The 25,258-nt window shown below is 41.1% G+C and overlaps 1 protein-coding gene across 1 annotated transcript in view; it reads right to left on the bottom strand.

Annotated features, from left to right (window-relative positions):
• Positions 1 to 18,582, bottom strand: part of BEGAIN (brain enriched guanylate kinase associated) — a 243,835-nt gene extending 225,253 nt beyond the window's left edge. Inside the window, exons 1-3 of the mRNA XM_039533111.1 lie at positions 18,541 to 18,582; positions 14,902 to 14,985; positions 9,191 to 9,231 (exon numbers count right to left, since the gene is read on the bottom strand). The gene's annotated coding sequence lies outside the window, so the exon portion shown is untranslated. The remainder of the gene's footprint in view (positions 1 to 9,190; positions 9,232 to 14,901; positions 14,986 to 18,540) is intronic.
• Positions 18,583 to 25,258: the final 6,676 nt, after the last annotated feature.

The following is a 25,258-nucleotide window of genomic DNA, read 5'->3' as shown; positions in this document are numbered from 1 at the left end:
AAAGAATGAAGCGGCAGCGGTAGAGTTGCCGCCAATCGTGGCGGCTTCTTTTTTTGGGGTGGGGGAGCGGTGCTTGGGGTGGCAAAAAAGCTGGAGCCGGCCCTGTTTTTCACATCCACCCTCCTAAAATTCTGGCTAAGTCAGCTTTTACCCAAAGGGGTGATACCATACAATGACTTTCCATGTGAAATCAGTTTCTCAGTCAAGTCCCTCCTAATCAAGTATTTTGTCACAAAAAAATTGCAACCAGTGACACTCCACATAGAGAAGCCCAATATGCACATGCTAATTTAATAAGTGTCTGCAGGATTGAACCCTTATACTGTTTAACACTATCATAATGGAATAACTTGTTACTTAATTTCCATATGGTACCTGATCTACTCTATAAAGTGTTCTGCTCTTAATGCCATATACAGTTAAATCTTCATAAGCATTTGAATATCTTTGAAGACTTTGCTCGTAAAGATTTTTCTCCTGTGCAAGTGGATACATCTGTGAATAGTAATGTGTTATTGTAGCAATCCAGGCAATATTTTCAAAAGAAATAACATTAGAGAGCTATATTAACAGTTTAAATGTACTATTTCTTGTTCTAATATTCCTTTGCTAGATGGATGATTGCCTGGATTCTAATAGCTTTAGAATAGCTTGTATAGAGATCTTAATAAGTTTAGACATTATTTTAAGGGAGAACTGAAGTTATCACTCTTTAAAACACTTTAAAATGCTGGAGCCAAATTCTCAGTTGCTGTAAGCCAGTGTAGCCCTGTTGACATCAGTTGAATCACTGAGTCAGTTGGAAGCCATGTGGGCTAAGTGGAACAGGAATGCACTAGGAATAAAAACACACGTTTTCTACTCCCAGCTCTGCTACTGATCTGCTGTGTGACCCTGGGCATGTCACTTTACCTCTTTCTCCTGCCACCCTTTGTTTGTCTTGACTATTTAGATCGTAGTGTATCTGGGGCAGACACTCTTCTGTGCACAGGGCTCCAATCTCAGTGGTGGCCTCTAGGCACTATTGTAATGCAAATAGTACCGATAACTGGACACACCTGAGCACAGTTCAGTATTTCAATTTGTATCATACCTATGGAGATGTTTAAACTTTCCCCTCTTCCCTTTTATATTAACAAAAAGGGGTAAAAAAAAAAAAGGCAACACTTAGCTATCTTTCTTTCATACCGGTTTCCAATGCACCATTCACTGTAGTATCTGAGTTCACATTTTAAATGAGCCTCTCAAAAATAGATATTCCATTGGACTAGACTGATATCTCAGATGCTCCAGAATAATGACTTCTGGAGCACATTTAGTGAACCTGTTACGATCAGAAGGGCTTAGCAGGGCATATTAAGATTTATTTATTTATTTATTTTATTTTTTGGTAAAGGTTAATTTATGCTTATTTATGTGGCGAATGCCATTTTACCCGGACACTTTGCACACCTGCAGGTTTGGATGAAGGTGGAGCAGGATGGAATAGCTATCTCCAAAGATTAATTGATTCAAAGTAATATCTCTACAGACCACAGTTCAAAGAGCTGAAAATGGAAATCTCATTTTTCTTTGAGATTTTTTTTCTCTGTGTTTTTTTTTTTAAATAACACAAATGTTTTTTAACCTTTGGGAGGCTTTATTTTCCTGCTAATGGTATCAAAAGCAAATGGAAGTTCTTTGTAGCAATACTAAAAGAACTGCAGCAGGTTGTTATGACAACTGGAAGTTTCTTAGAGTAGCGCTCGGGAAAATGTGTTTTCATTTTTGGGTCTTGGCTGTTAAATGTTGTTTCCATTAACTCTTGTTAGGTTATTATTTTATCTTCTTAAGCACCACAAAGGTTTTGCATGGTTGAAATTATACATTTTCAGTGCCTGATTTAAAAATATTCTCTATCAAACAACAAAATTTTTTTTTTTGTTTAAGCAAATCTAAAAGTTTCTCTGGTAACAAGGTGCTAATAAATACTGCATTGATTCATGTGACTACGTTTTTTTTTTAAACTGATTATAAACTATAACTGATTTTTTCCCCCAAATAAAATAACTCAGTGCACTATACCATATGTTGATGATCTCATCTCTGTAGAGTACTCATCCCTGCTAATAGGGTCCAGGGCAAAAGGACATGGACTTAAATAAAACTATTAGGGGTTCCTTCCAGTTACTGCAACCTGAGCCTGTAGCCTTCAGAATTTTAGTATGTCCAGTGCCATCAGCATCACTTTTCTCCTTTTTTATTTCATCTGTGGCATTAGCACAATACTTCTTGCCTCTCACCAAACTCTCTGCTCTTTCTCCAGTGCCACCAACTACCCTTTACCCTCCTTCAGGTGTCTCAGTTTTCCTTTTCTCCCCATCTCTGCTCTTATGATCTGTACATCTCTTTCTGTTCCCATCCTTCTGCATCCTTGTCCTTATCTCCTGCTCACCCATGCTTTTCCAGGTCTACTCTTTCACCCTGCTAGCATTCAATGAAATGAAGGTTACATTGAACAAATTCTCTTAATATTTACTCTACTGCACACTACTCCCCACTAAGGCTGTTTGAAGGCTGGATCCTCTGAAATTTCATAAATAGACTTCTGGGCTCTGGATCAGACCCTAAATGCACCATTCTTCGAGGCAACTGTCAGTAGAACTATGCAGTTCTTCCCATCACCAAATAATACAGATGTTCCTCTTCTATTGCCCTAGGTTTGAGGATGGTTTCTTGCTCTAATTGTTTCCAAAATACTGATGTGCATTTAATTCAAAGTTTTTTTTTTTGTCTAATTTCTTAAACTTTTCAGTGTTGGCATAAAAACTCATCAGCCTGGTTTCCTTTTAGCATCTTTTTGGAAAGTATTCCCATTTGCTTGTTAATGAGACACAACTCCTGTTTCTAGGCAGGCTAGGTATTACATGGCATAAATGCCACACCACTAAAATCTAACATCACTCTCTTTTATAGAGCAGGTGTTCATAATGGACAGGATATGCAATGAACTTCACCTGTGGTCATCTACCATAAGGCATCATAATTCACTGAATGTCTTTCATCTTTCATTAATTTCATTTTAATTTATTTTTATATATCTCAAGTGAAAACTCCAATACACCTTGGTCACTTTCTCCTTATTTTACAGGGTCCTGTAGCACTCAGAACCAATATAATGGTAGACTTGTTGCTCTCTTCCAAAACTGGGCTGCCAGATAGAACCAGTTAACATGTTAAAATGGAATTTCCTTTAGAGACATCAATTGTTGATAGTATTTGCTAAAATGAAAAATAGCAAATTGTCATTGAGAGTGAATGACACCACCCTGGATTCTGAAAATTACTGATATGCAAATTAAATGACCCCATATACAGAAGACATTCAACCAGGGGTTGTAATATACCTTTTCCACACTTGCATCAAGGCTTGGCAGGATTAGATTTAGATTGATACACGTTGCTAAACGTCAGTTTCAGTTGTGAGGCTGAAATCAATGAAAAAACATTACTTGGTAATAGCAGGCAGGAGTACAGCTTTTCTCCCTCCCCGCCCCTGTCTTGCCCATGTGGGGATTGGGTGTTACTGGCATCTGCAGCAGGGCATGTCTTAGTCCTGGCTGGGGTCTCTGCAGTGCCCCACCAGGAGTGCAGTCTTCCCTGCACCTTGCATCTGCAAGGCTCAGGTGTCCTCAGCTCTACAGCCATGCAGGGAGCCCTCTGCAGCTGTGCTGTCACAGCCCTACTCCCTCCCTCACCAGCCAGGGAGGTGGGACCGTGCCTGGGCAAGAACTGTTCAGCAGCACCCTGTAGTCAGGGGCTCATCCTCCTCCTTGCAGTCCTGGTAGGGGATCTCTGCTCCATGGGGCCAGGACCACAGCCTCCCTTGCTCCTTCTGCCCTAGCGTCTTAGGGCCCCGCTGTCACTGCTGGGAGCCCTCTACAGCTCCGCTGTCCATGCTGCCCAAACTCCAATCCTACCCCCTCCTTCTTAATTTCCAGCAACTGTAAAAATCCTAACACTTAAAAATAAAAAATTCTTAAATAAAAATCTGTATCAATTGTCAAAATTAGAAAAAAAATGAAAACCAAATTCTGCCAAGCCTGCTTACATCCTAGCAGATGAAAAGGGACTGGGAGTAGGGGCTCTCAACAGCCATCCAGCATAAGAACATAGCATCTTAAGTGTTTGGTCAATAATTGATCCATTTAGCTATTTTTCTCCATTCATATTAGTCATTCTGAATTTGACAGAGGTTAAACTGGCCTCAATGGTCTCTGGAAGCACAGAATACCCTAAATGTTGTGAGCCTAACATTATACAGAATTTTATATAATCCTAGGTAAACGACAAACTTGGAATTCAATTATGAAAAAGCTTTGCGCAGACCTAACTTTTCAATTTGTTCACTGGTGCACGAATAGCACGCCGCTCAAACAAACAAATCCTAGCAGGGCAAAGCAATCTAAGTCTGACTTTTCCACACTGCTTTAATTATAGTAATGATGGAACAAATTGCAGGTCTTGAAGAAGCAGGGGGCCCGGCTGACTTGCCTGTTCACTCAGTCTCAAGCAGTCACTGATGTGCAAGTCATGGTCTGTTTCATATGACTACCCCAGTCAGTATCTGTATAAACTGATAGTCAGTTATGTTGTTTGAACTATATTATAATTTTGCTGGGAAAGAAAATTTCTGGGGTGAGTTACTCTTTTGTCTGCCTCCTGAATGTACTTTGAGTATTTTTAGTACTGAACACTAAAACTAGCTTCAGTATCTTCTGAACTTAAATGCCTTTGGTAAAGGTATAGCCCACTGCCCAACCACAATAATGAAAATGTTACAGTGGAATGAAGTAGGGGCCTAAAAAAGTTGCAGTACTGCCTAGCTGAGCAGAGTAATTTTAGAAATGTTTGCTTTAGAGTTAGTAACCTGCACAATCAATATTATCTCTGCTCTGCGCTAAAACCCAACCTTCATGCTCTGCATAGAATCAGGCTCACTGTACATTATACTGACTTTGGTAGCGCCAGCAATGGGGCAGTGGCTCCTTAAAGGTAGTCTGAAGATTTTCCCTGTGCTACAGGGATTCTGCAGTGTGCAGATTATACTGGTGTAAAGAAGCCAGTTTCTCTCTGCAGGGGGCAGGCCTATCTACTCCCCAGATGCACCATCTGCTGCAGGCACCACTCCTTGGACCAGACATCTCAATCAATCAAGTACTACTTTCTGTAGCCACTGCTGGCCCCTCCTAGCTTCACTCCATTCACATGGGTCCAGAAGACACTTGGGCAAATATTTGTGTGCCTCACCACAACTCCATGGAGACCAAATTCAGTGCCATCTTGCGTGTGCATCCAAAACCATCTCCCTCATTTCATTTATTATCTATATCTTTACACAGCACTTAGACACAGGCAGTATGCTCATTCCCAGAAGCCAGGCTGGGATGGTGTGGTGGCTGCTTTCTGGCAAATATTAGAGCTGCAGCAGAGCTACTCTGAATTACACTGGAAACCTATTGAAAGCCACTTGTATGTTGCAGGGCTTGGCTTTAGAGTTGGTCAAAAAAGTTGAATGAAAAAATGTTTAATTGAAAAATGTCCTTTTTTGTTTAAATTGCACACATATATATAAAATATATTTTGTTTAAATCTGGTACAGCATTCATTTTTTTCCTTATTTTTCCAATACCTTTGTCTCCATCTTCTCTTCTATTCCCCCTACTGCCCAACACTTATTTTCATTAATGAAATGGGGGGAAAAAAGAGGAGGGAAGTGGCTGGCTGGAGGGCTGGGAGGGAAAAAAGGAAGAGGATGGGTGTGGGTGAGAGGGACAAAAAACACTTAAAAGGAAACAAATATTCAAAAATGAAAATTTGAAACCAAAACTTCTTGATGATTTTTGTGTAATTTTTTGCATCAATCATTTTCTCTAATGCCCATGAGGTGTTAAAGCTTTGTAACTGTTGTCCATTGTTTGAGCTCTACTTCAAATGGGATTTTAACTATTAACTCTAAAAAATACAATTGACCTGTGGGGCCTCACTGTGATTTAGCCTATAGGATGGGGACAGAAAATTCTGTAAGACACAGCTTGCAGAGTTTAATTTACTTGTTTCCATCAGAGGAGCTGGCTTTTGGGGGCTGCAAAGGAAGCAGAAGGCTTGGGCCTTAAAATATAGGGAACTCTTCTCCCCACCCCTTGATCCCGGAGCCTCCATGTGCATTAGGGTGGAGGGAGTCCTTCCACCCCAGCAACCTTGTTCTCAAATACCTCCCCCACGCCAACCCCGCAACCATTTAGCAGTTACTTCAGAAGCCAAGCTACCATGTGGTGCTTTCCCCTGTGGCTAACTGGCAAAGGCCATGGAGAAGACTGTGGGTGGGTGGGGGGCACATGCTGCTTTAAATGTGTTTAATTCCTGTTTGTATATCTATTTGAGTGTAGTGGGGAACACGCCACAAGTGTCCATTGCTTCCTGGACCCACTGTTCCCACCCAGAATTTTCACAAGTCCTTGACTCCAGGGAGCATCTGTTGAGGTTCAGTGATGACCCAAGCAGCGGTTGAGCATGTTCAGAACTGTGTGTGTGTGTGTGTGTGAGAGAGAGAGCGAGCTGGTATGTCACTTCTAATTTACCTGTCCTGAAGAAAATGGAGGGTAGGACAGGAGGCTGTGTGTACAATAACTGCTAATACCCCAGAATTAATTGTATGCCAACAAAAGGAATAACAACAGTTCCAAGCTGGGGGTAGAAACTGCAACACACTTGAGCTCGTCTCCTATAGCTAGGTGATTAAAATACATTATAATTGGCTCCGTGGATAAATTTTAATAATGAATACAACTAGAATGGGTCTTCTGGCATCATCCTATGCAGCTGCCTTACAGTGAAACCACACAGTTAACATCTCTCATAAAACAATAAATAGCTAGAAAGGCTGAAACCCATCTCAAGGCTCTACCAAAGGTTTTTTCAAAATCTTGATGCCCTAATTAACATTGACACAATTCTCAAGCCCATCTGAGGTTAGAACGCTGGGTGTTCTGAAGCAAAACTCTGTGTTGCCATCTAAAACCTCATGATAATTCATGCTTTCCTTTAAGCTCCAGCTCCTGGAGTCATGCTGCCTATGTGAGAATCTCTACTTACTACTTTTTTAAAAGAAAGTTTCTAGCTCTCTCGTTGCAGAGAAAAGCATGGAAATGTGTCCCCCACCCCCACTGCACCTGAAAGACACAAATCACAAGGAAAATAAAAATTCTAGTGTTTTTCTTATTTTTAAAAGTCTCAAGATGTTTTGGAAGAATGAGTGATAATTTTTGACCAACTTGGGTTGGTGATAACATGTTGTTTCCCTACAAGCCTCCCAGGTGTAGAAAGGCTGTTTCTTCTGATTGAAAAGGAATGGCAATATGAATAACAGAAATGCAATGCCTATATGCCACCTGAAATTGTAATACCTTCTCTTGGCTGTCATATCACACTGAAATTGCATGTCCTGTTTCTAACTTATGTTGAACTATCACCAGTTGAGAGAACCCCTGTGGCACAGCTGTCAGAGTTCAGCCCATTTGTGCTATCCTAGGGTTAACTCAAACGCTGCCAAAATTTCTCTTATCCCAAGAATTCACTACAAACCCCAATTTTCTGATCCCCGGATGTTTGTTCTTGTTTCCAGAGGAAATAGGTATTGTTCACCATAGTCCTTTGACGGTGGTTTTGTTCCTCCTCTTCACATTTATTCATTATCTCTCTGTGTGCATAATCCTCCAAAGATTTTCCATCTCTGTTAAACCATGAATAAGGAAAGGGCTGCTCTAGTTCCATTCTTCAGCATATTCTGAAAAGAGGTGCTCAAAAGTATGTCTGCATATAAATGAGTTGGCCTGATGTTATGTGTGTCTCTTAAACAGATATTGTTATGAATAATCTGAAAATAACCCAGAGAAGTAAATGTACCTCTTTCCTATTGGTCTTGCAGTAGGCTAGGGGGCTGGCTGGAATCAGAGGAAAGTGTTCTGGATATTTTCCCTATGACAAATGAGTTATTTGAATAGGTGACTTATATAGGTAATATATTTTTCCATACATAAAATGTTGTGTTGCTGAAGAATGGTGGAAGAAAATGTTGTGTTAAAAGTTTAATTGGACATTAGTAGCAGAGACGCAGCATGTTGTATGCTTCTGCAGTTACAATGAATTTCTACACTACACATATTGCTCATTCACTGTTGGTGGATCACGTGATATGTTAACGGAACCTAAGCAGCTAGTAAAGCAGCTACTAAATGAAGATGTGTGTTACAGCAATCGTATGTAGAGACCCTTGCGTTATGTGCTGCAATGACCTCCTTTCTTAACTTCCCACTACAACTGTTGTGACTTAAACATTAAAAAAATGCAGTAAAAACTGTTCCTTTTCCCTTTCTTTCCTGACCCCACCTCACTTCATCAGGTCCTGATGAACATGTCTGGTGAGCTGTAAAAATACTCTTGAGGAAGGCAGGTTACCATACATGCCATTTGTTCTGGCAAGTGGAACTGGATTTATGCTGTCTCGCATACAAATAATTTCATCAATACATGAAAGCTAATGTTAGGGTTTAGCTACAATTGACTAATATCTTGTATAATTCAACAGTCATCCACTATAAACATCCTCCTCCAATATTTAGTACAAATCACTAAGTATTGCTTAATAGGTATGCATCAGCTTTATTATTATTTGGGTAGAATGCCAGAATGACTTTTTTCCCTTTTGCAGATAAAAATCACTTCCCTAATTTCATACTTAATGGCCAGTAGCATATTCTTGATGCACATTCCATTTATAATGAGAGCAAATAGGCTTGTTCCATGACATGCATTATGCAAATGAAAGGTGAAGAATTCTTTTTTTTCCCCAAAAAACCTATTATGACAGTCAAGTATAAATCATTCAATTAGCTTTCTAGCATTGCAGCTCTGGGCAGCTGCACCCATGTAATTTGCCATCTTGTACAGTACCATAATATATTAAATGTTTCCTTTTTTAAAGGCAGTAATGTCTGCCAAATTAAACAACAGAGCACGTTAAATCACATTAAAATAGGCAAGTCATGTATCAGATTGCAGCACGATGGGTCTTCTGCTGAAGAGTTTGGCTGCCTGTTATACATTTTAAATGAAGAAATATGCATGCTGTACATTAAAGGAAAATACTTACTTGAGAAGGATTCTGCAGCTTCTGTTCTGCTAGTCCACAGACTGAAATGATGAAGCTAGATTTAGAAGTAGCTTATTAAGTGCATGCTGCTTCAACAGTTGCAGCTCTTTTTTATTTTATTTATTTATTTAAACTGAAAGACAGGATCGCTTTCTTTTAAGGAAACCAGCTGAGAATGAATTCCTGTCCATGCTGCTGTGAGTGCTGCAGAGCCAAATCAGCAATCTCCGAAGAACTTAAGTCATTCACAATTTACTGGTTGGGGTTTTCCTATGTTGTCACAAACTTTAATGGCATCAAGCAGGGTCACAGCATACCATCAATGAAGGAAATCACTAGCTCATCACATACAAGTGAGGCTGACACTGAGTCAATGCTATATATGATTTTAATTGGATAAAGTTTAATCTTTCAGTCCTTACATAGTCAAAATGCCCATTGAATAAGTTTTGAGATCCTGTTTCTTAGTGGAACTGGTTCTGGCTGGGCACTTTGATACTTATCCAGATCAGGCCTTGAGCAAACAATACAGGAACTGCCCTCAAGATTATATTGCTGTATACAGCATATGGAGCACAATTAAGAAACACAGCATCCTGCTGCATCTTTGATCTTCAGTGGTGAAATTTTTCAATGGCCTCAATCCAGCCTCTGTTTGTACATGCATAAATCACTGGTACACACAACAGTTCATATGCAAACCCAGCTGTGCTTCAATTGTGCCCACAACATAACATTTGCCTGTGTAATTTGTTACCGACACATAAGTGCACAAAAATGGACAACACACTCCAGTGACTTCAGAGGGAGTGAAAGAACAGCATGATTTATTGAGTGATTCATCCCCTGTCATCCAGTTCCAGCTTCTAGCAGTCAGAGGTTTTGGGACACCTACAGCATGGGGTTGGGTCCCTGACCATCTTAGCTAATAGCCATCGATGGAGTTATCCTCTCTAAACTTATCTAATTCTTTTGTTTGTTTGAACCCAGTTATAATTTTTGGCCTTCACATCATCCTTTGAAAAATGAGTTCCACGGGTTGGCTCTGCGATGTGTGAAGGAGTACTTCCTTATGTTTGTTTTTAAACCCGTTGCCTATTAATTTCACTGGGTGACCACTGGTTCTTGCGTTACGTGAATGGCTAAATGAAACTTCTCTACACCATTCATGATTTTATAGATTTCTATCATCTCCTCACTCAGTCGTCTCTTTTCTAATCTGAATAGTCCTGTGTTTTTTAAATCTCTACTTGTATAGAAGTAGTTCCATGCCTCTAATCATTTTGTTGCCTTTCTCTGAACCTTTTCCAATGACATGCATCTGACGAAATGGGTATTCACCCATGAAAGCTCATGCTCCAAAACGTCTGTTAGTCTATAAGGTGCCACAGACTCTTTGCTGCTTTTTCAATTCTAGTTTATCTTTTCTGAAACAAGGTGACCAGAACTGCACGCAGCACTCAAGGTGCGGGCATACGGTACATTTATATAGTGGCATTATAATATTTTCTGTCTGATTAGCTACCCCTTTTCTAACAATTCCTAACAGTTTGTTAGCTTTTTTTCTTATTGCTGCTGCACATTGAGCAGGTGTTTTCAGAGAACTATCCGCAATGTCTCCAAGATCCCTTCCTTGAGTGGAAACAGCTAATTTAGGCCCCATCATTTTGTATATTTTCCAATGTGCATTACTTTGAACTGATCAACAACTGAATTTCTTCTGCCATTTTCTTGCCCAGTCAGCCAGTTTAGTGAGACCCCTTTGAAACTCTTCGCAGTCAGCTTTGGACTTAACTAGCTTGAGTAATTTTGTATCATCTGCAAACTTTTCTAACTCACTGTTTATCCCTTTTTCTACATCGTTTAAAATATGTTGAACAGCACAGGTCCCAATACAGATCCTTGGGTGACTCTGCTATTTACTCCTCTCTATTGTGAGAACTGACCCTTTATTCCTTCCCTTTGTTTTCTATCTTTTAATAGTAAGTGATCCATAAGAGGACCTTCACTCTTTTCCAGGACTGTTTACTTTGCTTAAGAGCAGGGCCGGCTCCAGGCACCAGCTTATCAAGCAGGTGCTTGGGGCGGCAACTCTGGAGCGGGCGGCACTTTCAGGTATTCGGCGGCAATTTGGCGGAGGGTCCCTCACTCCCGCTCGGAGCGAAGGACCTCCCGCTGAATTGCTGCAGATCGTGATCACGACTTTTTTTTTTTTTTGGCTGCTTGGGGCGGCAAAAACCCTGGAGCCGGCCCTGCTTAAGAGCCTTTGGTGTGGGACCTTATGAAAGGCTTCCTGAAAGTCTAAGTACACTATATCCACTGGATCACCCTGGTCCACATGTTTGTTTGACCCCCTCAAAGAATTCTAATAGATCACTGAGGCATAATTTCCCTTTACAAATGCTATGTTGATTCTTCCCCAATATATTGTGTTCTTCTATGTGTCTGGTCATTCTGTTCTTGACTATAGTTTCAACCAATTTACCTGGTACTGAAGTTAGGCTTACCAGCTTGTAATTGCCAGGATTGCCTCTGGAGCCTTTAAAAAAAAAATCAGTGTGTACATTAGCTACCCTCCAGTCATCTGGTCCAGAAACTGATTTAAGTGATAGGCTACATACCACAGTTAGTAGCTCTGCAATTTCCTAATTGAGTTCCTTCAGAACTTGGGTGAATACCATCTGTGCCTGGTGACTTATTACTGTTTAATTTATCAATTTGTTCCAAAACCACCTCTACTGACACCTCAATCAGGGACAGTTCCTCAAATCTGTCACCTTAAAAACTGATCAGGTGTGGGGATCTCCCCTGTATCCTCTGCAGTGAAGACTGATGCAAAGAATTCATTTAACTTCTCTGCAATGGTCTTGTCTTCCTTGAGTGCTCTTTTAGCATCTTGACCCCACTGATTTGTTTGCCAGGCTTCCTGCTTCTGATGTACTTTAAAAATTGCTATTAGCTTTTGTGGTTTTTGCTATCTGCTCTTCACATTCTTTTTTGGCCTGCCTAATTATATTTGACTTGCTAGACTTTATTCTTCTTTCTATTTTCCTCACTAGGATTTGACTTGCAATATTTAAAGAGTGCCCTTTTTGTCTCTTACCACCTCTTTTACTCTGTTTAGCCCTGGTAGCACCTTTTTTTTCACATTTGGAGTACACATTTAGTTTGAGCCTCTATTATAGTGTTTTAAAATAGTTTCAATGCAGCTTGCAGGCATTTCACTTGTGTGCCTGTTCCTGTTAATTTCCATTTAACTCCACAGTATATCTGATTAAAGAAGCATCTCATGTAGACCTCAGTTGGACCTGGGCTGGGGAGACCCAACTGTAAAATGGCCTCTCGGTGGGCTGTGCCTCTCCATGGACAAACTCAGGAGCTGAGGCCAGAACTACTAAGCCTAAAGAATTGTTACTGAGGGTATTTCACGAGAGTAAAGGGCACTTTCTCAAACTCAAGGACATATCTTCCAAACTGCTCAGAGATTAAAAGATTCCACTCTGATTCCACCAAAGTCAGATGAGTCTTCATGTGTTGTCCCTAAGGGCTTAGGTCTTCTCAAACTTCCTGAACATGAAGGTATGGTGCAAATAAATAAGGATCTGACTGATGAGTCAGTTCCAACTCATAAACCCAAGGATCGGTACCCGTTGATACCATTTAGGAGTTCCAGGCTAGACTATAATCTGGACCAGTCTGCCCCCACAAGGATTCACCATCCACAATAACCAGGGATGCACCAGATCTGTTGGTCCTGACTACCTGGACACAATGAAACCTACACCTCTGGAAACTCTTTGCCCTACCTTACCCACAATCTCCTTTTCTTTTGGGTCCAACCCTGCTTGGAGTGACACCAGAAGAAGAAACTAACCTAAGGAGATGGGAATGTTCCCCTGTCCCATCCTGCCAGATCATTCATTCATTGACTGAGACCGACAGTTCCAAAAGGGGTATCCTCCTCCTTGCTAGATGAGACAATTGCCTATCTTTGCTATCCCCACCTGATGACCACAGGCAGTATCACAAACTCCTGCAGAGGCTGATGACTGAGTTCCAGATCTGAGTTCAGATGCCACTTGCATCTGAAGAAGTGGGTATTCACCCACGAAAGCTCATGCTGCAGAACGTTTGTTAGTCTATAAGGTGCCACAGGATTCTTTGTTGCTTTTACAGATCCAGACTAACACGGCTACCCCACTTCCAGATCCAACTTAAGGATATTCAGGATACCCAGCATAGGCTACTGGACATTTTGCAGCCTTCTGGTGCTAGCAGAATGGCCCTTCCAGTGAACAAGGTCATTATGCAACTAGCCAGGATAGTTCAGCATACTCCTGCTTCCTGCATCCCCGCCCCCAGAAAAGTCTTAGTTATTTTGTACCAACCAAGGGAATGGAGTTCCTGTTTATATACCCATCACCCAAATCGCTGGTGGTGCAAGCAGTCACTGAGAGGTCTAGCTACAACATGCCAAGGTAACACCCATGGATGACAGTGCTAAAAGCCTTGACCTCTTAGGGAGAAAAGTGTTTTCTTCCACCAGCTTTCAGTTTTGAAGTGCTAACTACCAGGCCCTGTTAACAAAATACAGTTTCACCAACTACACCAAATTCTTAGACTTTAAGGACAAAGTCCCTTGAGAGGACTGGGCCCAATTCCAAGCCCTTATTGATGAGTGCACACTGGTAGCTAAAACATCTCTTCAAGCTGTAGTGGATATTGCTGACACTGCCTCGAGAGGAACAGCTATAGCAATTGTAAGGAGGTGCTCGTTCTGGTCCTCAGGGTTCCCCAGGGAGGTACCACACCTTTTGAGGAGCTCAATTATTCATTGGAAAACTGCTGCATCCCTTCACTCACTCAAAGATGCCAGAACAACCCCCCGTTCCCTGGTTATTTTTACCCTGGCTCCATAGAGGAAACACCACAAACAGGTGTAGCGGCCAAGACCGTCCCCTCAATCATTGTTTCACAAGTGCTGTTATGAACTGCCGTGCAAATTGCAGAGGGTAAAAAGACCCAAGTACATGTCCTCCTCCACGTCTGCTGTCACTGCTCAACTCCACCCACCATCTGGGGGTTACTATTGATGGGGATGTTTGAGAACCATGTTCCTATCCTGATGCCATCTTACCCTTCCCCCACATTTTGGTGGCCACCTTTACCCACTTCACTCACAACTGGAGGGCAGTAACAATGGCCAAGAGGGTGCTAGAGATCATTCACTTTGCACAGTCAAGTTTTTCTCACCTCCCCATCACAAACCTCCTTTCTGGTCCCTCTTCAGAGACTACTCTCCTGAGGGCATCCTCGGTCAGGAGGTAGACTTGAGCAAGGGGCTATAGAGCAAGTGCCACCTCAGCAACAAAGTGGAAAGGGTTTTACTCCCCATGTTTCTTAGTCCTAGGAAAAATGGGGGATGGAGACCAGTTTTCAGTCAGTGCCCACTGAATCTCTTTATTCAAAAACTGGCCTCAATAAATCCACTTTCTGCAGGAGGATGGCTATACTGTCTCTCTGTAGCTGGAGGACCGGCTCCTGATAGGCAGAACCAGCAAGGAGATCCAGTCAGTGACCCTGTTCCTGCTCTGTCTGCTACCTTCCTTGTGAATCTTTGTCAACAAAGAAAAATCCACGTTGACTCCCCAGAGACCATATAGGAGTGACCCTAATTTCAGAGTTTCATATGAATCAACCTAGTCACTTACCAATATTTTTTCCAAAACCTCACATTTTCCAATGAGGGGAGGAGACTTCCCTCTCTTGATGTCCAGCAGGCTGTGGCACTTTATCTGCATAGAATGAAACCAATTAGAAAAATGCCTAGAGTATTTGTCACTTTAGTAGAGCAATCAAAAGGACAAACATTATCTGCCCAGACTCTAACTGGATTTCTGGTTGTGTCATTCTTTATCTGTTGGTTTGTATTATTCCCCCAGATGGGGTAAGAGCCTACTGCAGTAGATCACAAGCAACTTCAACAGCATCTCTTCAAGAGAGACCTATACTGGACATATATAATGTGGCTACCTGGAGCTCCATCCATGCACTCATGATATATTACGCATTAGTCCAGACCTTTTTCTGCAGACGGAACTGTGGGGATAGCAATATTACAGATCTCTACACCAACTGCATCCTCACACCCCTCTCCTGTTGGACTACTGCTTACCAATCACCCAGGTCTTGTTTGATTAATTGTAAAAAGGAAGTGGGGAGTCATCATTCTGCACTGCCCCTTATACCTTCGGTTTGGAGGACAACTGTGCAGGTGTGGACCAATGGATGTTGCTTGGTAGAAATCTCCAATCTCCGGAGCATGGTGAGCATGCATACCCATGTGGAATATGGATAGGAACCACACAGCTCAAAGAGCCTCCAGTTACAGGTGAGTAACCCCCATTTACCGCTAATATTTACCTCACCTCTGTATTTGAATACACATAAATATATACACATATACATCTGTGTGTGCGCACATGCATGCACGGACAACATCATTAGAATTTTGTAGCTTGTGTGTAGAAAGTGTTACCATTTATCTGTCTTGAGATTTCTTTCTGGACTTAGCGGCTTCAGTCCAAGTGGACCCCAACATACTTCTGATATGTATGGAAATAATATTTCCATAAGATTTTGACAAGCCAATTTCTTATGTAGGGCTCAAGTGTGCCTTAGAGTCACTTGGCCAGACTGGGGGAGATGTGGGTCCATCACAAGTGGACAGGCATTGTGCTTCAGTGGCTTCTGAGGCATGTGTGAGGTGACACAGCTGCACTTCTTAAGGGTCTTGAGTGCAGGCTCCCCTCTCCAGTCAGCTGATGGGGAAGAAGTGTGAGCATGGGCCATTTTGGAGCGCTTGCTCTAGCCAGGAGCCATACTCAAACTCGGTGGGAATATGGACTGAAACTGTTGCCAGTCCCCTGGACGCATACTCTTCCTTTCTTGTGCTCCCATGCCGGGGGCAGCCAGACTCTGTTCTTAGTGAACAATTCTGTGGGCAACGTTAACATGTAACGAAGTGAAGCAAAACAAACAAAACTTCTCTGGGACTAATGAATCAAAAGCATGGCAATTAACTCCCTCCTTCTGCCGCCTTTATACTTCCGCATTCTCTTCTTGCCCTGTTTTCCCATTTGCAGGGAGCCAAGGCTGTTCAGCTGGGACCCAGACAAGGATTCATTCACTTTGTGCCGCTCCCTGCACACATTCATTCCATTGTAAATGCCTGTGCAGGAAACATGAAGCAATTCAAAGGGTGAAAAGGGAATAGTTTGCACAGCCAGTGAGCTGGGGAAAGCTGTACAATTTATGATCACTAGCCTGGCTGAGCAAACTGCAATATGATTGATTCTAAATATATCTTGCAGAACAGAGCCATCTAACCGTTCATTGCTTCTCATTTCCCTCTCCACATGTTCCTCTTCTCTCAATCAAATAATCACTAACACTAGTCCCAAGTAGCAGTAGGAAGTGAAAATATAGGTGAGCCCCACTCTTTTTTCCCCACTAATAATGCAACTAGAATCATTATTCTTGTCCACTCAAAAAAATTAGTATTAGCATGAGTTAAAATGTCCCATTTAAAGGGAGGTGGGTGGGACTGGATGATTCAGGGGACTGATCTCATGGAGCATTTCATCTGTAATGGCCCCATCCTGCTCTCACTGAGGTCAATGGCAAACCTTAAGCCCATCTCTTATTCACACTGAGTAGTTGTGAAGTTCCATTGAAGTTATTGGGACTACTGGTGGAGTAATTTACTACGAAATGTGAATAAGAGTATTGCAATGTGATGTTTACTGATCCCAATGGGAGAAGGATCTAATGTTGGATCATTGTTCAAGTTCAGCATGCTGCTGCTAATAAACAAAAGTTATCATTTAAAGACTGTGAGCAGGAAATTAGTTAGAGACCTTAGTGCAATTCCTTGTGAAGAAGTGAGCACCTCACTCATTAGTGGTGACTGGTCTGGTCTTGTGATGCTCCTGTTAAATCTTCCAGTCATATTGTTTAGAAAAATAATAGAAGTTTGGGAATCTTTAATGTTTATTATTAGAGTTTTCTTTAGTGTTTGGTATTTCAAGTCTGTACTATAGTAATGTTGGCTTCAAACCCAAACGTAGACATATAAAGATCCAATGGCTAGAAGCTGAGGTTAGGAAAACATTCAACTCAACGTGAGCTGCAACTTTTTAACAGTGAATGGATTAACCATGGGAGAATTGACTAAAGGATGTGGTAAATTCTCCATCACCTGGAGTCTTCAAGTTAAGACTGGATATTTTTCCAAAAAATTTCATCTAGTTCAGCCACAAGATTACTGGGTCTTGTGCAAGAAGTACTGGGTTGTGTTGTGCTGAACATCAGACTATATGATCAAAATGGTGCCATCTGGTCTTGGAAGTCTATTAATTCGATTTAAGAACCACTGTTGTGAAGTGATGAGTAGCTGCTGTGTGAGGCTCCAGCCAATTCACAAGCCAGGAACTGGTCTGGTGACTCTCAGGGCAGGTATATAAGCCCCATGAGAGGAACAGCTGCTCAGTCTGCTCAATTACACTCCAGGGCTTGGACCTCTCTCCTGCCTAACAGTGGTTACAAACTCCTCAGGCCTTGCTCTTGCTCCTGCTCCAGCCCTGCTTTTGCTCCCGCCTTGCTCCAACCTTGCTATAGACTCCTGATTCTGGCTCTGACCCCCTTGCTCCAACCACTAGGCCTGTCTGCCAGGGCTCCAACCACTAGCTCTGACCATCCCCATCATGGCTTCTGACAACTGGTATAAAATTATTAGCTTGTCTGCAGAAGTGCCTTCACTTTATATTGATGTAACTGAAGAGAAAAATTCCTCCCCTACCTCTGACCTATGCTTACTTTTTTGAGACTAGGTGCTTGTTTTCACTACAATGTTAGCTTGAGGTGTTGCTTGATTGTTGCCAGGGGTGCTGGAAGAATTTGTATAGTGGAGGTGCTGAGAGCCATTGAACCAACCTGTAAACCCTGCATATGATGGAAACCACTTCAAGCCGGGGGGTGCAGCAGCACCCTTAGTTCCAGCACCTATGACTGTTACTCCCAACCTGATTCCTGCCCACACGCACAAATCATTAGCTTGAGTTAAGTGGTGCTTTAAACTCAAGCTAGCTGGCCCATTGGGATGGGGAGTTGAAGCTCACGTGCTGCTGACACTGATGGAGCTTGCAATGCAGCAGCATGAGTTGCATCTCATTAATTGCTAATCCAATCACTCTGTGCTTCTGAGCAAATCACTTGGGAGCTTGAATGGTGGTTCGCTGTGTAGCTGCTCTCACTCAAGAAGCTAACTCGAGTGCAGTAATGTTCCTTACCAAGCCCTGTTCATGAAAATAGGGAGAAGATTCAGTGTTTAGACATCAAGGGGATTAGGCACCTTTTTAAAACCAAAGTCACCATGACAATCTCCAGTCACTGCTGACCACTGTGACCTAAGGCTTGTCCTCAAGGCAACAGTTACCTCAGGTTAGTACACTTGAATTTTCTTGCCATTTTTTTCCTATGCCATGTAAGCATGTCTTAAATGAAAGGTTATTTATATTTAATTCCCCCCACACTCCCAACTTTAGGACTAGTCACCAAATCTTAAAGTGAAACTCACTTCAGTGCATGAGGGTGTCTGCACACTGAGGCGCTGCTCATGCCCTTAATGCAAGGCTTAAAGCCTTATGCTAGATGTGTGGATTGGGTGAGTTTCAGCCATTACTGATGCAGGAGACCTAAGATTTGGCTTCTGCACATGGTTTCACTTATTCTCTCCCTATGGTATGGCAGAAGCTGGGAGGAGAAAGATGACTCAGCCAGTGGGTCTGGAAGGGTTTTCTATTGCTAAACATGTTTATGAAAGACTCAAATAAGGCAGCAGAGAAGTAGGGGGTGGAAGGCACTGGAGCACCTTCAGAAATTGTAGATCCTGCTGAGGAGAAACTTGAAAAAAACCCTCAGTGTTTGGAGAATTATAATGCAAGCAGCGTTTTTTCCATTGGTTCTTGGCTGTTTTACACTTAAGTTCATGTTACCTTTATATCACAAAAATCCATTTTTTGTGTAAAAAAAAAAAATAAATCCTTTTTGGCATCATCAGAATGAATGGGTTCCACTGTGTGACACTTGCATTTAACAAGAGCTGTGTGAAATTCACTGACCTTTTTACCAAGCATTCAGCTGTAGGTTTTCTCCAAACCTGCAAACTTAATTGCTAAGGATTCACCCCATCCAAGGTGGCAGAGTCCCTTGTTCTTCCCTCCTCGGGGACTCTCTGAACCCTCCCTGCCATCCTAGGACCAATGGGATTGGGTCAGTTTCAGGTCCTTTTACCAGGAGAGTCCAAAAATGGCTGCCCTTCTTTCTGCTGAGAACTATCCTCCACCACCTCCCAAGGAGCCATGCAGGGAACAGCCCAGCATGCCAATCAAGTTCCTGGGTGTGGTAGTTACTGCATACTGCAGACAATGTATAACAAGCAACCATTCACATGTGAACTAATCCTTTCCTCCCTGTATTTATCATTCTCCACACATAGCCTGCTATCTCCACATCACTCACGCTTAACTTTCAGCAGCTTGGTTGTTGTACACCTACACACAACTTCCCACAGCTTTCATTCATTTCACATATGTACCAGCATCTAAACAACTCTGTGAACATTACAGAGTACACAAGAAACAAGGTATTAATGAAAGTGGTTGTGAGGAGGCATTTGGTTTGTTGGGGTAGTATCATTCGTTACCCCAGAAGTTTAGGGCCTGGCTTTTGGTATATGTTAGTTAATGTCCTGGGTTGTTTTGGCCCCAAGTTGGTTTGCATTTGCCGCCACCACCACACCTCCTCCTCCTCCTCCAGCTTTGAAGATATACATATTTTATTAAAAGCAATACAAAATGAGCTCACTGGTGTCCAACTAAATCTACAGAAACTTGTGAAAAATGGGAGATATGGAAAAAACTACACTAAAGCAATTGGTTCGAAAATAACTTGGACCCAAAAGGACTTGACTTGTGTTCAGTTCTGCCAGCCATGTGCCCTCTTACTTATCTCCACCTTGCATTTTAAATAGAGTAGGCTAACGCTGGAAATAAACCTGCTAAGGAAACTGATATGATTACCGGTATATAATCTATGAACTATTTATCTTATACAGTCTTTTTTATCTGTTGTTTTAAGACTTTATGGCTATTCAACCAGATTGTACTCCTTCCACCATCTGTAATGAACTCTCTACTCAATATGTTGTGAGCTTTTCTGGCTCTCTCTCCAGAAATGTAACCGTATCTCCTTTAATTTTACACCCCTGTATAAAGTGTATCAAATTCTGACTAGGCTAGGCATGTCTAAGACTACTTCCCCAGAACGTTAGCTGGTATTTGGTAAGGTGAGCAAGTGAATAATTGACTCTACCAATGCCAACTCTGTTTGCACAAAGGGGTATGCCTTCCTGCCTCTACCCAGTCAGTCTCTTCGGAAGCCAAGTTGACATGATATTATAAAAGCTTGACTCAAGGAAAAGCAAGCTCTCCCTTTTTCTAGACATCTTGAGATTAGATAGGTGCATGTGTGGGTATACACCATGTCAGAAGAAGTGAGAGAACAAGATGTCAAAGCCATACTTGTCTATTTTGGTTATAATGGGAGGAAGCATATGCAGTAAATACGGAATTTCAGGGAATATTGCCATTCTAATTATGTTAATCCTACTCAGAGAGAGGAGGAGGAACCATCTCAACAGGCCGTCTCTTTGATTTTGTTAAACAGTAAAATTTGTAATAGAGTGCAGACCAGAAAGTTTACTTGGGCTGTAGACCCAAATATAGAAGAACAACTCCCTAGAATCATGAGAAGAAGAAAATGACTCACTGGGTCAGGGGCTCCCTGGAGATTGGCCAGCTAATGCTTAGGTATCCAAGCTAATTTTGAAACCTGAAAGTTGATCAATTTGGTTGATTTTTGAGAAAATTAAATTTGAGATGGAAGTTTCGGGAGAAGCATAAAAACGAGCAAAAAGCACAAGGAGTACTTGTGGCACCTTAGAGACTAACACATTTATCTGGGCATAAGCTTTCATGGGCTAAAACCCACTTCATCAGACGCATGGAGTGTAAAATACACTAGGAAGATATGTGTATATATACAGAGAACATGAAAAGATGGGGATTGCCATACGAACTCTGAGACAAATCAATTAAAGTCGGCTATTATCAGCAGGAGAAAAAACTTTTGTAGTGATAATCAGGATGGTCACAGAAATGGGTTAGAGTTGGTATGGCAACCCCCATCTTTTCATGTTCTCTGTGTATATATATCTTCCTACTGTATTTTCCACTCCATGCCTCTGATGAAGTGGGTTTTAGCCCATGAAAGCTTACACCCAAATAAATTTGTTAGTCTCTAAGGTGCCACAAGTACTCCTCATTCTTTTTGCTGATACAGACTGACATGGCTACCACTCTAAAATAAAAACTAGCATCACACTAACATTTTAAAGACATCTTTTGAGCAACCTCATGTCTTTCAATGCCTAGAATGGAATATGAAGAGCAAACTGCTTCTACTAGGGGTGTTAACGCCCCCAAATCCCTTTGAAAATCCCAACCTTGTTAATCTCTTCCCTCTGGTCCAGAATCAGAATGCAGATACAGTTCACAAATCCATTCACTGGGATAGAAGTTTGAATGATCTGCGCTGAACATAATTTTTTATAAAGATTTTATAAAGGAAGCATTGTTGGGTTTTAATTATTATTTTTAGATCACTGATCTTTTATGCTATCTGTAGGGATTAAAGTAGGTGCAGTACAGCCCTGAGCCTGCTTTGCTAACAATCTCCCTGGAGTATTACCTTGTGGGAATAAAATCTATGTCTAGCTGGAACTAATCTATTTGGAGCTCCTTCTGTCAATCAGAGCATTAAATCTCAGCCTAGTGGCATCTAGATTGTCTTTGATGTGTAAGTTGAGACAAGTTCTTTTTATCTGCAAATCCTAAAAGACTCTTGGTTCGTTCATGTTTTGGAGAGGAATACAAAATTATAGATCCTTTATGAAATGTCTTGTCTTCCAAATACAGGAGGTTGCTGTCACTAACAGGGTTTGTCCCTGCAAGCACTTTGTACCATGTGTTTCTTTTTCTAAATGAGCTTTGAAATGAGGAACTTCAGCTGAAGCATTTTCCCTTCAGAGTGGGTTGTTCCCCCTGAGTTTTTATTTTAGATAAAGTAACTGAAAGTGCAGCCTGGTCTGAACTGCCCATTATGCGAATCAGCCACTTGGTGAACTAAAGCCATTGACATAAATAAATAAATATATATATTAACCAAAAAGAATGACAAGGTGATGGGCGGTGGAAGGGTGGCAAAAGGGTTTTGGTAGGGCTGTTGATTAATCACAGTTAACTCAAGCGATTAACTCAAAAAAATTAATCGTGATTATTCGCACTGTTAAACAATAGAATGCCAATTGAAATTTATTAAATATTTTTGGATGTTTTTCTACATTTTCAAATACATTGATTTTTATTACAACACAGAGTACAATGTGTACAGTGCTTACTTTATATTATTATTTTTTATTACAAATATCTACACTGTAAAAATGATAAAGGAATAGTAGTTTTCAATTCACCTCATACAAGTACTGTAGTACAATCTCTTTATCGTGAAAGTGTAACTTACAAATGTAGATTTTTGTTGTTGTTTTTCTTGTTGTTACATAACTGCACTCAAAAACAAAACAATGTAAAACTTTAGAGACTACAAGTCCACTCAGTCCTACTACTTATTCAGCCAATCGCTAAGAGAAACAAGTTTGTTTACATTTATGGGAAATGTTGCTTGCTTCTTATTTATAATGTGAGAAAATGAAAACAGGTGTTCGCATGGCACTTTTGTAGCTGACATTGCAAGGTATTTACATGCCAGATATGCTAAACATTCGTATGCCCCTTCATGCTTCAGCCACAATTCCAGAGGACATGCTTCCATTCAGATGATGCTTGTTAAAAAAATAATGAATTAATTAAATTTGTGACTGAACTTCTTGGGGGAGAATTGTATGTCCCCTGCTCTGTTTTATCTGCATTCTGTCATATATTTCATGTTATAGCAGGCTCAGTTATAGCAGCACATGTTCGTTTTAAGAACACTTTCACAGCAGAGTTGACAAAACGCAAAGAAGGTACCAATGTGAGATTTCTAAAAATAGCTACAGCAGTCGACCCAAGGTTTATGAATCTGAAGTGCCATCCAAAATCTGAGAGGGACGAGGCGTGGAGCATGCTTTCAGAAGTCTTAAAAGAGCAACACTCTGATGCGGAAACTACAGAACCCAAGCCACCAAAAAAGAAAATCAACCTTCTGCTGGTGGCATCTGACTCAGATGATGAAAATGAACATGCGTCGGTCCACTCTGCTTTGTATCATTATCCAGCAGAACCCATCATCAGCATGGACGCATGTCCTGTGGAATGGTGATTGAAGCATGAAGGGACATATGAACCTTTAGCACATCTGGCACGTAAATATCTTGTGACGCTGGCTACAATAGTGCCATGCAAACACCTGTTCTCACTTTCAGGTGACTTTGTAAACAACAAGTGGGCAGCATTATCTCTTACAACTTGTAACCAAACTTGTTTGTCTAAGCGATTGGCTGAAGTAGGGCTGAGTTGACTTGTAGGCTCTAAAGTTTTACACTGTTTAATTTTTGAATGCAGTTATTTCTTGTAGATAATTCTACATTTGTAAGTTCAACTTTCATGATAGAGATTGCACTACAGTACTTGTATTAGGTGAATTGAAAAAACTATTTATTTTGTTTTTTACAGTGCAAATATTGGAAATAAAAATAATATAAAGTGAGCACTGTACATGTATTCTGTGTTGTAATTGAAATCAATATATTTGAAAATGTAGAAAACATCAAAAAATATTTAAATAAATTGTATTCTATTATTGTTTAACAGCACAATTAAAAGCTTAAAAAGATTAATTGCATGCTTGACAGCTCTAGTTATTGGTAATTCTTTTAAATGTCAGCGTGTCCACTAGCTTAAAATCTTTATTAAGCTCATTAGAGGCTTTCCTGAGTGCTCTTAAGACTGGAGGACCTATGCATGAAGGTGACTTTACATTGTTAAAGTCATCCGCTAGGACAATATGCACAGTGACTGATGTACCAACTGGGTCGTTCTCTTCTGCAAACTCTCCTGTGTGCTGCATTGGATCAATAGTTTTGGGATGTTTCTGAATCTTTTTCTTGAGCTGCCAACCAGATTTCACCAATCTTGGAAGCTGGTATCAGTCCAAGTAAATACTTTGCTTGATAATTATTTCTGATTATCACCATATGTGATTAAAAACCCTCTTTTAAACACAGGGGACTTGAGGTGGGATTTGGGCTGTGAAGTGCTGCATGCTATGCAAGGTGCCCCTCTTAATTTGATGCTATTGCAACTGAGATTCCACAGAGAGAATAGGACAAAAGCAAAACAACCTCAGACATAAATGATGAATGCTCTTGCAATCTCTTCTTCTGTGGTCCTGAGGCTATTCTGGTGGTGATTGGGGGCAAGGGAGGGAATGTTATGGTTTTTGCTGTGGTAGGAGGTTAGGTGCATTGAGAACCTCTGCTTCCAAATGCTGACACTGGTTCTGAGGCTCCTCTGCTAACAGATTTAGGATTAGGGTCTATATTTTCATCTTTTGTCTAGAAAAGGCAATTAAGTCATTTTTAGTAGAATCCAGTATGAGTGGGTCCTCCAGGGTGAATTTGCTGACATCCAACATCGATTCTCTTCTTGTTGAGGGTAATCATATGCAATACCATTTATCATGTCTAGGGTCCACAGTCATTTCACACCACCTCAGTGGTATCCATCTGCTGACAGATCTAAAATATTTAACATGGATCTTCTGTAAAGGAATTGGCAGGATGATCTCCTTTGTCCATCCATAGGACAAAGTCTCTTTCGTATCCAGCAATAGCACTGCATGTGTATCTACACCCTTCAGGATGCAAATGTGCTTGACAAAGATTAAGGG

This window comes from Mauremys reevesii, linkage group 4, assembly GCF_016161935.1.
Source record: "Mauremys reevesii isolate NIE-2019 linkage group 4, ASM1616193v1, whole genome shotgun sequence".
Taxonomy (NCBI): Eukaryota; Metazoa; Chordata; order Testudines; family Geoemydidae; genus Mauremys; species Mauremys reevesii.
Note: the sequence above shows the minus strand (reverse complement) of the source record. Positions and strands in the feature narration are given on the sequence as shown.